Source organism: Callithrix jacchus, chromosome 2, assembly GCF_049354715.1.
Source record: "Callithrix jacchus isolate 240 chromosome 2, calJac240_pri, whole genome shotgun sequence".
Classification (NCBI taxonomy): Eukaryota; Metazoa; Chordata; class Mammalia; order Primates; family Cebidae; genus Callithrix; species Callithrix jacchus.
Genome location: NC_133503.1, coordinates 162,620,659 through 162,635,248, shown reverse-complemented (window position 1 = coordinate 162,635,248; position 14,590 = coordinate 162,620,659). Strand labels below are relative to the sequence as shown.

The window sequence follows — 14,590 nt, the reverse complement described above, 5'->3', positions numbered from 1 at the left end:
CTGTTTTCTACAATGGATGAACTAATTTACTCTCTCACCAATAGTGTATAAGCAAAATTTTAATTTTTTTAAGTACTTGAAAGTTTGTATCGACATTGAGTCACCTTAACGTAGATTTTTAAAGCTTTTCACACTTTAGAACTCTACCTTGCTTTTGTCCAACAACAGAACAAAGCAGAGCTATCTTCTATGTACACATAATTGTTCTGCTTAGATCTCTCATAAAATCACACTCCCACTCCTCTGATAACCCATTATTCCATTAACCAATTAATGATTAATCCGTAAATGGATTAAGACATCAAAAGGGCAGAGCCCTTAAGATCCAACCACTTTTTTTTTTTTGAGACGGAGTCCCACTCTGTAGCCCAGGTTGGAGTGCAGTGGCACGATCTCACTTCATTGCAACTTCTGCCTTCCCGGTCCTGGTTCAAGCAGTTCTCCTGCCTCAGTTTCCCAAGTAGCTGAGGTTACAGGCACACGCCTCTACACCTAGCTAATTTTTGTGTTTTTAGTAGAGATGGGGTTTCACCATGTTGTCAAGGCTGGTCTCAAACTCCTGACCTCTTGATCTGCTCACATCGGCCTCCCAAAGTGCTGGGATGAGTCACCACACCCAGCCCCAATCACTTCTTAAAGGCTCCATCTCTCAATATTGTTACACTGGGAATTAACTTTCAACATGAGTTTCAGAAGGGACAAACATTCAAACCACAACATCCCACAACATCTCTATGATGGCGATCATTCCTTATTTAGTTCTTTTTCTCCAAAGTACCTTAAAGATTTCCCAACGATAAGAGAAATTAATTATTTTAGATGGCATGATGGTGATTTCAATTTGAAACCTTTTAAAGGTTAGGGGATAAAGAAACTATGAATGCAGCCCTGGCTTTGGCTCCCTCAGGGCTGCCTCTGTGTGCAACACCCAGGTTAGATTACCCACTAAGGGTCCCTCTGGGCTGGCCAATCTGAAAGCAATATGGAATTGTGTAATCCAAGGGCTCCTGAACACAGGAAAGAAGGTGTTCTATCCAGTCTCACAACAGGAAACACCAGTTTACACTATTATATTCTTCTTGCCAATTGGATGGTCCTACTCAGATAAGATTCCAACACTTGCAGAGTTGAAAAGGCACATACCCAGGATGCCTCCATAAACTGCTCACAATCAATGCCTGAAATACAGAAGAACCCAGAAAGGGAAAAAAATCTTATCTTGTTCATGGCTCACAGTGAGACAGGAGTTTGGCAGGAACAGTTTCTCAAGACAAATAGAAGGCCAGGTCCCCAAGACACAGGTCACAATACCCCACACAAGATTCCTTTTAAAAAAAAAAAAAAGAGCCCAAACCAGCTAAAGCCCAAATGGTACAAAAGCAACCTCTGGTTGCCCTCATTGCTCATTATATGCTAATTATTATGCATTGGAATGCTAAAAGACACTACCACCTGAGCAATGGCTGTTTACAAAATGCTATGGCAATGCCCAAAAGTTACTGTGTATGTTCTGTAAGGGGGAGAAACCCCTAGTCCACAAGCTCCTGGCTCTTTCCCAGGTAACTAAAGAAATAATCCACCCCTCATTTAGCATATAATCAAGAACTGGTCGTAAAACAGCCAGCTAGCTGCCTCACCGGCTGGTGCTACCCTGACTACAAGGTAGCCTTCTTTTTGTTCCTTTGTTTCCTTAATAAACTTGCTTCCACATTACTCTGTTGGCTTGCCCTTAAATTCTTTCTGGCACAAGCAAAGTATCCACTAAGCTTCCCTGGCTGAACTCCAATTCTGGGGGAGCATCAACAGCACCACTGCCTTCAACCAATGCCCTGAAAGGAGCTCCTCACACCCAAGTGGGGACCCTCATGATGGGTGGAGGGAGGAGTGCGATTGTTGTAAGTGATAAATGGAGGGGTCCAACTGGACTCATCAGCCATGAAATGTGGGAGCAGCCAGCCTGTTAGAGGGGACCCCAAGCTCTGAGCGACTTGTGGGACTTGTTGGGATTAGAGACGATCTGCATGCAGCTCTTAAAGGAGACATGTTAACAACCTAGGCGTTGTGAAGAGATTTACAAACACTCCAGTGCCAAGTAGCATTTGAAACACTCTCCGAGAAGGCAGGGGGTGATTCTGCCAGCCTGAAGCGAATGTGTAACAGAGGGTGTGGAGCACCTTGCTGGGCGGGAACTGCTGTAGTAACACTCTCTTAACTGTCTGTGAGCACTGTCTTTCTGTGCGTAAACGTGGGTCACACTCATAGCAAGCCCACTTCTTTAGGGACCATGCTGAAAAATTTCAAGAAGGGATTTGGTGGGGTTTATGGAGTAACTATGACACCAGAGAAGCTAAGGACTTTATGTGATGTAGACTGGCCAGCATTTGGGGTGAATTGGCCCTCAGAGGGGAGCCTAGACAGGTCTCTTGTCTCCAAAGTATGGCATGAGATTATATGTGGCGAGCCAGGACACCCTGATCAATTCCTGTACATAAATTCATGGTTGTAGTTCATTCTAAACCCTCCGGAGTGGCTGAAAGGACAGGCAGCAACCGTGCTAGTGGCGAAGGGACAGGCAGCTAGGAAAAAAACCCTCTCTACCTGCCAACAGATGTGGACTCCCAAGGTACTGGTAGATTCAGTAACAGAGACACGGACTCCCAAGGTCCTGGCAGATTCAGTGGCAGAGACACTGACTCCTAAGGTCCTGGCAGATCTGACGGCAGAAGGGTTTTTACCAGTAATACCCCCTCCTCCTCAAGGACTCCCTGCCTCTGGCCATGAAACCTCAGTACCCCTGCCAGAATTGCACACCCCTAAACCACCCAGAGCAGACAAGAAAGAAGGCGGAGAGACTTCTCCCATAGCTGCCCACTTCCCATCTGTGACCCAAGGCAGGCGTGTGGATGCCTTTAAGAGAGCAAAGGTATACAGGAGTGGATGAGAACAGCCACATGGTAGAAAGACATGTTTTCACATAGTTGCCATTCACCTTGGCTGATCTTATCAACTGGAAATGTAACAACTTGTCTTATACCAAGAAGCCACAGGCTCTCATTGACCTACTGCAAACTATTATTCAGACTTATAACCCCACTTGGGCTGATTGCAACCAGCTGCTTACGTACCTTTTGAACATGGATGAAAGGTGAAGCGTACTCCAAGCCACTTCTAAATGGTTGGAGGAATATGTTCCTGCAGATTACCAGAACCCCCAAGAGTATGTCAGGGTCAAGACACTCCAAGGGCCATGCAGGGGTTAATCCAGTACAGAGAGGCCTTACTGGAAGAATTGAAAAACGGAGCCCAGAGGGCTATAAACATCAATAAAGTCTCTGAGGTTACTCAAGGAAAAGAGGAAAGCCCCACACAATTTTATGACAGGCCTACTCCTTTCTATCCTGAGAGCTTCTTGGGGGCACCCCTTTAATAGAGGCAGCTATCAAGTCAGCAGTTGGTGGAGCCTGATGCTCACTTCTCTATGACTCAAAGAAAAGAGGAAAGCCCCACTCAACTTTATGAAAGGCTAGGTGAAGCCTATTGCATGTATACTCCTTTCAATCCTGAGAGCCCCAAAAATTAATGCATGGTAAATATGGCATTAGTAAGTGTGCAGAAGACATTAGGAGAAAATTGCAGAAACAGGTAGGATTTGCAGGCATGAATACTTCACAGTTATTGGAACTAGCTAAACAGGTGTTTTGTGAATAGAGACGCGGTAAGCCGTAGAGAAAGTTGTAGAGAAAACAAGTGTCAAGCTCCACAAAATGCCGACTTGATTGATAGCTGCCACTATTAAAGGAGTACCCCCCAAGAGGTCAGGGAAAGGGGGGACTCCTGAAAAGCCACCCCAGTCTACTCACCTGCACCTGCAGCGTGACCAGTGTGCTTACTGTAGGGAAGTGGGACACTGGAAGCACAAGCGCCCCCAGCTAACAGGAAACCAGGGCGATCTTAAGCACCAGGCTTCAGACAAAAGTGAAAGAGCAGCCGGGCACAGTGGCTCATGCCTGTAATTCCAGCACTTTGGGAGGTCGAGGCGGGTGGATCACAAGGTCAAGAGATCGAGACCATCCTGGTCAACATGGTGAAACCCCGTCTCTACTAAAAAATACAAAAAATTAGCTGGGCATGGTGGCATGTGCCTGTAATCCCAGCTACTCAGGAGGCTGAGGCGGGAGAATTGCCTGAACCCAGGAGGCAGAGGTTGTGGTGAGCCGAGATCGCACCATTGCACTCCAGCCTGGGTAACAAGAGCGAAACCCCGTCTCAAAAAAAAAAAAAAAAAGTGGAAGAGCTCTGTTCAGTCTGATGGAAGGGCCACTGGACGGAAAGCGGGGCCGGGCTCATTTGCCTCCAAAGAGCCCATGGTCCAGATGACAGTCCTGTAACCCTGCATCAAAGAAAACAACCAATATTGTTGGAGATACCGGGGTGTCAGAGAAACAGTCTTTCTGTTTGCCTCAGACCTATTCGGCAGGAAGCCATGAAGTTATACATCAGTTCTTGTACCTGCTAGACTGCCCCTACCTCCCTTGGGGAGAGACTTTTATGCAAACTAAGAACTACTGCTATCACCTCACTGATAAGGGCTTCAGGCAGCTAAAACTGCCTCAGGCAGGGATTATCAAGGCTCTCACAGTCCTTCAGGAAGAGAGGTGGAGATTCTTCCTAACCAGGATGGAAATGAACCCCTTGCCCTAGCCAAGCAGTGGCCACAGGTTCAGGCAGAGGACAATTCGCAAGGACTGGCAATCAACCAGGCCCCTGTGCTCATTAAAAGTCAAGCCTGGGGCTTAGCCAGTTAGGTAAAAGCAATATCCAGTTCCCTGAGAGGCCCTTACAGGCATTCAGATCCACATAAAATGCTGAAAGGACTTTTTTTTTTTTTGTATTTTAGGTTTTTGGGTAAATGTGAAGAACGTGCAAGATTGTTGCATAGGTACACACATGGCAGCATGATTTCCTGCCTTCCTCCCCTTCACCTATATCTGGCATTTCTCCCCATGCTATCTCTCACCAACTCCCCACCCCCCACTGTCCCTCTACTATTTCCCCTCAACAGATCCCAGTGTGTGATGCTCCACTCCCTCTGTCTATGTGTTCTCATTGTTCAACATCGCCTATGAGTGAGAACATGCCATGTTCAATTTTCTGTTCTTGTGTCAGTTTGCTGAGAATGATGGTTTCCAGGTTCATCCATGTCCCTACAAAGAACATGAACTCATCGTTTTTGATGGCTGCATAATATTCCATGGTGTATATGTGTCACATTTTCCCTGTCCAGTCTACCACTGATGGACGTTTGGGTTGGTTCCAGGTCTTTGCTATTGTAAACAGCACTGCAACAAATATTTGTGTGCATGTGTCCTTATAACAGAATGATTTATAATCCTTTCAGTACATACCCAGTAATGGGATTGCTGGGTCAAATGGAATTTCTATTTCTAGGTCCTTGAGGAATCGCCACACTGTCTTCCACAATGGTTGAACTAATTTACACTCCCTCCAACAGCGTAAAAGTGTTCCTATTTCTCCACAGCCTCTTCAGCATCTGTTGACTCCAGAATTTTTAATAATCACCATTCTAACTGGCGTGAGATGGTATCTCAATGTAGTTTTGATTTGCATTTCTTTAATGACCAGTGATGATGAGCATTTTTTCATATGTTTCTTGGCCTCATGTATGTCTTCTTTTGTAAAGTGTCTGTTCATATCCTTTGCCCACTTTGAATGGGCTTGCTTGTTTTTTGCTTGTAAATCTGTTTGAGTTCTTTGTAAATTCTGGATATCAGCCCTTTGTCAGATGGGTAAACTGCAAACATTTTTTCCCATTCTGTTGGTTGCCCATTCACTCTAATGACTGTTTCTTTTGCCATGCAGAAGCTGTGGAGTTTGATTAGGTCCCATTTGTCTATTTTGGCTTTTGTTGCCAATGCTTTTGGTGTTTTGTTCATGAAGTCCTTCCCTATGCCTATGGTTTTGGCTAGATTTTCTTCTAGGGTTTCTATGTTGTTAGGTCTTATGTTTAAGTTGTAGACATGTTGTGTTGCCTCTGAGGCCTCTGTTCTGTTCCATTGGTCTCTATCTCTGTTTTGGTACCAGTACCATGCTGTTTTGATGACTAGCTTTGCAGTACAGTTTGAAGTCTGGTAGTGTGATGCCTCCCACTTTGTTCTTTTTGCTTAGAATCGACTTGGCTATGCAGGCCCTCTTTTGGTTCCATATGAAGTTTAAGGTGTTTTTTTCCAGTTCTGAGAAGAAGGTCATTGGTAGTTTGATGGGGATCGCATTGAAGCAAGTGAACCAACTATCCTCTGCTGGCAATAATCCCAACGATGTGCACGAGTTGGGTGCAAGTGAGTGCGAAGTCAGTGTAGTCTGATTAAGCAACTTAAAGAATGCTTTCTTTAGCATCAAAGGTGCCTCAGAGGGTCAGAAACTATTTGCATTCCAATGGGAAAATCCAGAAACAGGTGTGACCACCCAGTACACCTGGACCCGGCTTCCCAGGGGTTGAAGAATTCTCTCACCATCTTTGGGGAGGCACTAGCCCGTGATTCCCCAGAAGTTTCTTGCTAAGAACTTAGGCTGCATGCTGCTCCAATATGCTGGTGACCTTTTATTGGGATACCCCACGGCAGTCAGGTGTGCTAAAGAAACAAATGCTTTACTTTGGCACCTGGAGGACTGTGGGTTTATACCCACTTATACACTTTATAGTGTCTAAAAAGAAAGCCCAGATTTGCGAATTGCAAGTGCAATATCTGGAGTTCACCATCCGGCAGGGAGAGTGCAGACTAGGAGCAGAGAGGAAACAAGTCATTTGCAACCTGCCAGAACCCAAAACTAAAAGGCAGGTGAAAGAGTTCCTGGGAATCGTGGTTTCTGTAAATTGTGGCTTCCAAGCTTCGCAGTACTGGCCAAACCCCTATACAATGTAACAAAGAGAGAAGACAAGGAACCCTTTAAATGGTGGAGCCCAGCAGTGTCAGACCTAGCAGAATCTTAAAGTGAAACTTATGTCAGCTCCAGCTTTGGGGCTACCTGATTTAACAAAGCCTCTCGTGCTGTATGTGTCAGAAAAAGAAAAAATGGCAGTTAAATTTCTAACATCAACTGTAGGGCAAAATTTAAATATCAAAGCATCCCACACAGTAGTGACTCTAATGAATACCAACGGACATCATTGATTAAAAAATGCTAGGTTAACTGAATACCTGAGCCTGTTAGGGGAGTAATAGGGACCGGACTGTGCCACTGCCTCAGGGTACTTTGGCTCAGAAGGCTGAACTTACTGATCTGACCTGGGCCCTAGAACTGAGTGAAGATAAGACTGTGAACTCTTATGCTAATTCCCGGTATGCCTTTCTAACTCTTCAAGTACATGGAGCACTGTACAAAGAAAAAGACCTGTTAAATTCAGGATGGAAAAAAAAATTCAGATTGGAAAGGACTTTCTCCATCAAATGGTGGAGCGGATACAGAGCCTGGAAAATGTGTCAGAAAACAATTAAAGTGGGCATAGGCACTTCCCTTGGTGTTATTCAACATTAGATGTACTCCCAATGTTCCCTCTATGAAGTCCTGTATCATAGGCCCCCTCTCAGACTGTGGGCACCCCCAGGAGCTCCTCGGGAGTCGGGGAGGATTAAGCTAGGATGACAGCTGCAAGCTCTAGGGAAAACCACTCACGATATTTCAACCTGGATAAATGAAAGATGTCCTGTAAGCTATGTCCCCAGTTCACCCTTTCTCACAGGTAATCCCATGTGATTGAAGGACTGGGATGCAGTCCCTCTGAAGCCAGGTGGAAAGAACCCCAAACCTTGATCCTGACCATTTCCACAGCTGTAAAGGTAGAGGGAATCCCAGCCTGGATCCACCACAGCCACGTCAAACCTGCAGCAGCTGAAACTCGGGAAGCTAGACCAGACCCAGATAATGACTGCAGAATCACCTTAAGAACAACAAGCCCTGTTCCAGCCACATCCCAGAAGCTGGCTGGTACACGCGCGAAGCATGAGGAAGTTCATCATGGGATTACTCTTCTTAATATTTGGACTTGTACAGTAGGGCTGTGGGGACATTAACTAATTTTGAAGAATGCTCTCAGTGTGTACACCAGGTTACTAAGGTAGGACATAAAGTTACTGCCATCCTTTTACTCTACAGTAGTTATGAATGTACAGGGACACAGAAGGGAACCTATTTATATAATGATACTCAGTATAAGGTGTATAATCCAGGGAATGGACAGCCCAATGTCTGCTGTCTGCTACGATCCATCAAAGCCACCTACGCATATGACTTTTGAAATTAAACTCCTAACAGGGCGATGGAACAGCCCTACTAAGCTAATCGCTAAAACAGAGGAGAAGGGAAGCCCAAAACAGGTTACCCTGAGGTTTGATGTCTGTGCAGCCATCAATGCCTATCATTCCAGTAGGGGGTGCTGTGGTTCCCTCAGATGGGAACAACGTTATGCAAGAGAGCATAATTATATCTGCCAGAAAATCTACTGGTGCACTAAATGTATTTTGGAGTCAGGCATCATCTGGACCACTTGGAAAAATAATACAAATGATCCCATTCACCTTGTAAAAGGGAGGGACACCATTCCATGGGGTAATGTCCCCTGCGTCTCAGGTCATTGTAACCCAGTAGAATTAATAATCACGAACCCCCAAGACCCCAAATGGGAAAAAGGGGAGAATGTAGTGCTAGGAATTGATGGAAAAGGACGTGATTCTGAAGTCAGCATCCAGATTCAGGGAAAAATCCAGAAACATTCAGCCCGGCCAGTGTACCAGCCCTTCTGTGATATATTAAATGAGCCAATGCCAGAGTTTCTGAAAAAGACAACTTGTTCCAACAACTTGCTGAAAATGTGGCCCATTCCCTTAATGTCACTTCTTGCTATGTATGTGGAGGGACCACCATGGGTGATAGATGGCCATGGGAAGCCTGTGAGTTATTACCCTCTGACCCTGTCCCTGACCTGACTTCAGTTCAAAGGATTCAAACCAACAGTTTCTGGGTTTTAAAGGTTTTTATTATTGGGCAATACTGTTTGGCCAGAGAAGGAACAGATTTCACTGTTCCAGTTGGAAAGCTTAGCTGCTTAGGGCAGCGGCTGTTTAATGAAACAGTGGATACTGTATCCTGATGGAGCTCAAACTATACAGAAAAGAACCCCCTCCTACAATTTCCAAAATTGCAGGATGCTTGAAATCATCCTGGGTACCGGAGAGACTGGACAGCCCCATTGGGTCGTACTGAATATGCAGACATAGAGCATACGTACAGCTGCCTGAAAGATGGACAGGTAGCTGTGTCATAGGCATCATCAAGCCTTCTTTTTTCCTATTATCTGTTAAGACAGGTGAGTTGTTAGGATATCCAGTCTACTCCGCCTGGGAGAAAAGAAGTCTAGAGAGGTGAATGAAAAGATAATGAGTGGCCACCAGCGAGAATTATTGAGTACTATGGGCCAGCCCCATGGGCAGAGGATGGCTCATGGGCATACTGGATTTCTATTTACATACTCAATTGGATCATCCGGTTGTAGGCTGTTTTGGAAATACTCACTAATGAAACGGGCGAAGTTCTGTCCCTTTTGGCTGGACAAGAAACTCAAATGAGAAATGCAATTTATCAGAACCAGCTGGCCTTAGATTATTTGCTGGCAGCTGAAAGAGCAGTCTGTGGAAAATTCAATCTAACCAGCTGCTGCCTGCACAGGGTCAAGCAGTTGGGGATATTGTAAGAGACATGACCAAACTGCCTGTGCAGGTGTGGCACGGATTGAACCCTGAGTCCTTGTTTGGAGGTTGGTTCTCATCCTTAGGAGGATTCAAGATGCTCATAATAAGTGTTATAATAATAGTAGGTGTTCGCTTGCTACTCCCTTGTTTACTCCCCCTGTAGCCAGAAAATGACATCACAAGTATGTTATATGAATCATTATCAATCAGTTTCTTTAGAGGATCAGGAAAATGAGAGTGAAAGTGAGACTTCACACTAATATTATAGAGTGAGAGTCTCAAAGGGGGGAATGAGGAAGGAGACCCTTAATCTTCTTCAGCCTTCTGCATTGCATCTCAAAAGGAGAAGCTAGAAGTCAGCCAGAAGGGGGACTGGTTGGCACCACCAGCTAGGTTAAAAATAAGACCCCTACTGCTTACCACGGTACATCTCCTATAGGTCACAGGCATGGTATGGAGGAATCTTTCTGGAAGGCATCGTTTTTACCTAAACAAGATCAAATCCCCACCTAAGGCTCATACTCGATGCCAACTCCATGGACCAAGACCTTTCACGTGTAATTTCTAAACGCAAGACCCTTGGGCTGTAAACCCAAGACACTTTCACGTGTAATTTCTAGAGTTGTGAGCCTTTATAAAGACAGACATTTTCTTTGTTAGATGAGTTTGGCTGTTAGGCAGCTATGCTGCCTTGCTCCCAGCCAAAATAAATCACCCCTTCCTTCCCAGTTCGGTGTTGGAGAGGTCTGTTTCTCATGGCTGCTCCTGCTTTATGAGGACACCCCTCTCTCCCAAGTTTTTATCTGCCTGGAAAACAAGATTCCAGTCTCTGCTCCAGGACTAGTAATGTGTATTGAGGCACATTAACTGGGGTTCCTCAAAAGAGTGTTCCCTCCACAGGTTAAGTACATTTTCTATTTATCTCTTAAACCACCCTATCACAGACTGAGGTTGACTCTAGGTAATTTTATTTAAGATGTTAGGGTTTTATGTTAATCCCACTAATCCCATCTTCTGTTATAATTTGCTCCTAGAATTAATATCACCACTATGCTTCTATTATCTGATTAGGACCACCCACTTGGCCAGAAGAGCATAAAAACACAAAAGCTGGTGATTCAGCCAGGTGTGGTGGCTCACACCTGTAATCTCAGCATTTTGGGAGGCCGAGGCAGGTGGATCATGAGGTCAGGAGATCAAGACCATCCTGGCCAACATGGGAAATCCCATCTGTAATAAAAATACAAAAAAAAAATAGCTGGGTGTGGTGGCACATGCCTGTAATCCCAGCTACTCTGGAGGCTAAGGCAGGAGAATTGCTTGAACCCAGGAGGCAGAGATTGCAGTGAGCCGAGATCTCACCACTGCACTACAGCCTGGACAACAGTGTGAAACTCTGTCTCAAAAAAAAAAGGCTGTGTGATGCCTGCTGTGAGACTGGATGAAACACCTCTCCCCTATGTTCTGAAGCCCTTGGATTACACAATTCTGTATTGCTTTCAGATTGGCCAGCCCAGAGGGACCCTTAGTGGGTAATCTAACCTGGGTGTTACACACAGAGGCAGCCTGAGGGAGCCAAAGCCAGGGATGCATTCATAGTTTCTTTATCCCCTAGACCTTTAAAAAGTTTCAAATTGAAATCACCATCATGTCATCTAAGATAATTTCTCTTTACAATTAATTGGCATTCAGGGATGTTGTGGTTTGAATGTTTGTCCCTTCTGAAACTCAGGTTGAGACTTAATCCCCCAATGTAACAATATTGAGAAGTAAGGCCTTTAATAAGTGTTTGGGTCTTGAGGGTTCTGCCCTTTTGATGTCTTAATCCATTTATGGGTTAATGATTAATTGGTTAATGGAATAATGGGTTATCAGCGGAGTGTGAGTGTGTGTTTTTCATTGTTTTTTGTTTGTTTGTTTTTGTTTTTGTTTTTTGAGACAGAGTCTCACTCTGTCACCAGGCTGGAGAGCAGTGGCACAATCTCGGCTCACTGCAAACTCTGACTTCCTGGTTCAAGTGATTCTCCTGCCTAAGCCTCCCAAGTAGCTGGGATTACAGGTATGCACTGTCACACCCAGCTAATTTTTGTATTTTTATAGAGATGGGCTTTCAGCCTGTTGGCCAGGATGGTCTCTATCTCCCGACTTGTAATCCACTCACCCCTGCCTCCCAAAGTGCTGGGATTACAGGTGTGAGCCACTGCACCCAGCAGAGTGTGGTTTCACAAAAAGAAAAAAAGCAGACTTTGAGACTTCAGAACAGAAAGTGAGGATGATGAGATGGGAAGACCCCTCCACCACCAAACCACAAAAACACTCTAACTCATCTTTCACCATCTACTTATTTTTTATGACATGGATCATTGACATCTAACTAGTCTAAGAATAACTGCAAAGCAAACACAGCTCTAGTTCCACATTTCAATAAAATGAAGCATCTAAGCTTCTCTATATTGATACTTAGAACTGTCACTATGTGAAAAGATTGACGTAATCACAGCTAGACTAAATTAATGCCATTATCTAATTTATGGGCTTTGATTTTTAACATTTAAGGGTACAGGAAAGTGTAAAATCCCAGGTGTTTTCTCTACTGCATGTTTTTCATCTCTGCCGAAGCATTTTGGTGTCAAAGCTAGAAGCCTTTACACTAAAGTTGTGTGGACACATAAACCCTTCTTTTGGTATGCCTGCAGGAAGAAACAAGTCTTAGTTGCTGCAGGCCCTTAAATGGGCAGAGATTATGAGAGCATCCCATACACTTGGTGTTCTGTACTGAATTATGTTCCCCCAAAATTCACAATAATTTTGATTAATCTCCAAGGTGATGATATTTGGAGATACAGCCTTTGAGAGACAATTTAGTTTGGATAAGGTCGTAAGGGTGGGTTTCATAATGGAATTGGTGCCCTTATGAGAAGAGGATGAGATACCAGGTCCCTCTTCTTTTCTCCCTTTCTTCTCTTGCCCTTCTACTCTCTCTCTCTCTCTCTCTCTATCTCTCTCTCTCTCTCCTTCCCCCCCCCCCCCCACGTGCTATCTGAGAACACAGCAGCAACATGGCCATTGGCAAGACAGGGGGAGAGCCCTCACCAGGAGCTGAATCACTGGCACTTTCATCTTGGACTTCCAGGTCCTGGGCAAGACTCACCAGGGCAGACTTTTATAGCTGCCTGGAATTGTCTGGTCTGGAGTTGATGCCCTGGAACCCTGCAGTTGTTAACTCAGAAGGCACAAGGCTAGGGATCTTCTTCTAGTCCCCTTTAATCTATTTCCACTCCTCACTTTCTGTTTTGTTTTTCAAGTAATGAATTTATTTTTCCAATTAATGTAACCAGCTCATGGTACAGTATATTAAAGCACAAAGTATAAATCGAAGGAAGGTAATACCTTTACTATGTTATGAAACGTTGACAAATCAATATAGTCCTTTTTTTTAGATGGAGTTTCGCGCTTGTTACCCAGGCTGGAGTGCAATGGCATGATCTCACCTCACTGCAAGCTCCGCCTCCTGGGTTCAGGCAATTCTCCCACCTCAGCTTCCTGAGTAGCTGGGATTACAGGCACGTGCCACCATGCCCAGCTAATTTTTTGTATTTTTAGTAGAGACGGGGTTTCACCATGTTAACCAGGGTGGTCTTGATCTCTTGACCTTGTGATCCACCTGCCTCGGCCTCCCAAAGTGCTGGGATTACAGGCGTGAGCCACCGCGCCCGGCCCAGTACTTTTTGTTATAATAAAAGCATGTGTTTGTTGGAGTCATATACTACTTTAGTGATGATTTTTACTCCAAAAGTATTCAAGAACTAAACCCAAACACTGATTTTTAATGGTGGTTTATAGTAGAGCAAGTTATTTTATACAAATTAATGTCGTTTAAAACTGCACAATTTCTCCTTCTAAAGTGAATTTTCTCATGCAAGCTGTTGAAGTTTATGGCAGCAGAGCAATTGTGTGTATATAAGAGGTGGCTCTCCTTTGCTCTGGGGTTCCATCAAAGTCAGATACTACTCCTAGGTTTTTTGTTTGTTTGTTTTGTTTTGTTTTTATTTTTTAGGAAGGGAGGAAGGCAGGAAGGGAGGAAAGTAGGAAGGGAGGGAGGGTGGGAGGGAGGAAGGGCGGGAGGGAGGGAGAGAAAGGAAGGAAGGAAATCAAGAAATGAGAGAGACATTGCCGACCTGGATCTAGAGGTCTACAAGTTGATTTCTTTTTTTTTCTTTTTTTGAGAGAAGGAAAGAAAAAAAATGAATAAAGGAGAGAAAGAAAGAGAAAGAAAAAGAGGGAGAGAGAATGAAAATGTTGCTTTATTCTAAAAAAAAAAAATAGGTATTAATGATGGCCAATCAATGTTTCATTTAAACCTATGAGTAGGTGTGATGTAGTATTGACAAGAATGTATATTTTGTGTATTTAAAGTGGAGAGCTCTATAAATATTTATTAAGTTTACTTGTTCCAGATCTGAGTTCGAGTCCTTGATATCCTTATTAATTTTCTGTCTCATTGAGTCTAAGTCTCTATGTATCTGGGTGTTAGGATTGTTAGCTCTTGTTGTTGCATTGATCTTTTTACCACTATATCTTTGTTGCTTTAAAATCTATTTTATCAGATATGAGAATTGCAACTCCTGCTTTTTATTTATTTATTTATTTTTGCTCTCCATTTCGTTGGTAAATCTTTCTCCATTCCTTTGTTTTGAGTCTTTGTGTATCCTTGCATGTGAAATGGGTCTGGATGTAACATGCCATTGGGTTTTGGCTGTATTTTTTTATTGGGGGATTTAGTCTATTTAAATTTAGGGTTACTGCCATTTGATGTTAACTGGCTG

General features: G+C 44.0%; 1 pseudogene; it reads left to right on the top strand.

Annotated features, from left to right (window-relative positions):
• The window catches only part of LOC100405567 (PRELI domain containing protein 3B-like), a 40,228-nt pseudogene that overhangs the window by 1,449 nt on the left and 24,189 nt on the right, over window positions 1-14,590 (top strand).